Below are 2,500 nucleotides of genomic sequence, written 5' to 3' on the forward strand. Positions count from 1 at the left end.
GGGTGGGGAGCTACTCCCGCCGATCCCCTGCGGTGGCGTGTCCGTCGCGACCGGCCGCGCTCGCCGTCGTCGGCGTCCCGCCGCGCTTGCCCGCGCGCGGGGGCCACCCGTGCCGGGCCGGGGAAGGGGCGCCCTGCCCCCCCCCTCTCTGCGGCCCGGTCTCGGCGGAGAGGCCGCGGCGCGCGATCGGCCGCGGGGGGCCGACCCCGCTGGCCTCTGCGATGCGGGGCGACGCCGGCAGAGGGCGCGCGCTCTCTGCCTTACCTACCTCAGCTGCGGGGTTGCGGCCGCCGGGGCCCGCCGCGCTCTCTCGCTCTTTCTCCTTAGCCGCCGCCGCGGGCTCGCGGGCGGCGCCGCGTCAGGCGCGACCGCGCGCCTCTCGCCTCGACGGCCTTGTCGCCTCGAACCGCACCGCGGCGGCGCCGGCCGCCGGCCACCCCTGACTCGGAGCGCTGTCCCCGCCCGTTGGGGCGCAGCGCTCGGCCGGCTCCTCCATCGCCGGAGGTCCGGCGGGCGCGGGCGACCCCGTGCCGAGCGGCGGCGTCGCCGCTCGGCGAGTGTCCCCGCCCCCCCCGGGGGGGGGGACGGTCGGCCGCGAGGCGCCCGCCTTCACCGGCGGCCGTCCCGGCCCGGGCCCCGCCCGTCCGCTTCCCCGTCGCCCTTCCCGGCCGCGTGTGGGCCAAAAAAAAGGGGAGGCGTGCGGGGCGGCCGCGGGGGCGCTTCCCCGTCCGGTCCCCGAGTGGAAACGAGGGGAGCGGGCGGTGCCCCCCGGCTCAGCCGCCGTACGCCTGCCCGCTGGGCGCGTGCTCGCGGAAGGGCAGCTCGGCGGTGCGAAGCGGCGGCGGTCCCGGGAGTGCGGCCGCGGGTGGCGGAGGGGTTTTGCCGAGCGGCAGACCTCGGGCGCTCCGCGATGCCGGCTCGGGTCTCGGCGGCGTCCCGCCTCCGGCGCCGGTGGCGGAGCGCGGCCCGCCGGGCGTTCGCCTTCCGGCGGGCAAGCGGTCCCGCGCCAGGGGTTGCGCCGGCGGAACGGTCCCGCCGCCGCGTGGCGTTTCGGGCGACGTTCAGGGGCCGCTGGCGGGAGAGCCGGCCCCCGCGTTTTGGCGCGGCGGCGTTCCGCGAGTCGGCGGAGCGGTGAAAAGGAGAAGCCAGGGAGTGAGCCGGGAGCGGCGGGGGCCGGCGGTCGCGCCCCCCGGCCCGCGAACGCGTAGTCGTCCCGTGATCGAGAGGCCGGGCGGGCCACCGTGCCCCCCGCGGTCCGGCGCGTTGCCGCACAAGCCCCTCCGCGCGGAGGTCGGGCCGAGCCCGGGCGCCTGGGCCGCCTCCGAAGGACGGCACGCGAGGCGGCGTCTCCCCTCGCGGGGGGAGGCGGTCGGGGGCGCGGGCCCCTCCGCCTTTCTTTGGCCGACCTTCGGAGCGTTGCGCGGGGTTTCTCTTTTTTGCCCCGCGCTTTCTCCTCCTCCTCCTCCGTTTGTGTGTGCTCGTACGGTCGAAGCGGGGCGCGCGGGGGCGCGCGCGTCCCTGCAGAAACAGAAAAGGGGCCGCTTCACGCGAGCGGTCCCGAAAGCCAGACAACTCTTAGCGGTGGATCACTCGGCTCGTGCGTCGATGAAGAACGCAGCTAGCTGCGAGAATTAATGTGAATTGCAGGACACATTGATCATCGACACTTCGAACGCACTTGCGGCCCCGGGTTCCTCCCGGGGCTACGCCTGTCTGAGCGTCGCTTGACGATCAATCGCCGTCCGGGGGGGCCACCCCGGCGGCGCGGCTGGGGTTGCCTCGCAGGCCCGTTGCCCGCGGTCGACGTCGACGTCGTCGTCGTCGTCGCCGCGCAGGGCCTTCGTCCCCCTAAATGCAGACTCGGGGAGCGCTCCGTAGCTCCCCGCTCCCGGAACGAGCCGCTGGGGCGGAGCTCGTCCTTGCCGGGGCCGTGCCGCGGTGCGGTGGCGGTGGCCGGGGAGAGCGAGAGTCGGCGTCGAAGACGCCGCCGTGGGCCGTGCGAGAGAGACGAGAGAGCGAGAGGGCCGAGAGGGAGGCGAGGCGCGGGCCTCGCCCCCGGGCTCTCCCCCCCGTGCGGGCGGCTGTCTGCGGGTGGGTACCGCGGGGGTACCGTGCCGTGCTGCCGCGCGCGCGCGAGGCCGAGAGCGCCGGGGACGGGGGTGCGACCCCCTCCTCCTTCCCGCGAAGCCCTCCCCTCCTCTCTCTGTCGCCGTCGCGTTTCTCTCTCTCCCCGCTTGAGGTCGCCGCTTTTCCCGCCCGGCTGGCCGGTTCCCCCCCGTCAGGGCCGTCTCTGCCGCTCTCCTCTTCGGTTCTCGTCTCCGGGATGGGAGTCTCCGTTTCCCTCGTTCCCCCCCCCCCCCGTGTGTCTCCTCGCCTTTTCTCTGCCGCCCACCCCCCCCCACCCCCCGGCGCGCGGGCGCCGGGCGGGGCGCGGGGGAAAGGGAGAAGAGAGAAGGTCGCGGGGGGAGGCGCGGTGTTTGGGGGGGGGAGGGGAAGCGAA

The 2,500-nt window shown here is 76.5% G+C and overlaps 1 non-coding gene across 1 annotated transcript; it reads left to right on the forward strand.

Moving 5' to 3' along the window:
• The first annotated feature begins 1,570 nt into the window (after positions 1-1,570).
• Positions 1,571-1,723, forward strand: LOC148219046 (5.8S ribosomal RNA). Its single transcript, XR_015800029.1, has one exon. It is a non-coding gene; the product is annotated as a 5.8S ribosomal RNA (ribosomal RNA).
• Positions 1,724-2,500: the final 777 nt, after the last annotated feature.

Source organism: Sturnus vulgaris, unplaced genomic scaffold, assembly GCF_052056855.1.
Source record: "Sturnus vulgaris isolate bStuVul1 unplaced genomic scaffold, bStuVul1.hap1 Scaffold_156, whole genome shotgun sequence".
Lineage (NCBI taxonomy): Eukaryota > Metazoa > Chordata > Aves > Passeriformes > Sturnidae > Sturnus > Sturnus vulgaris.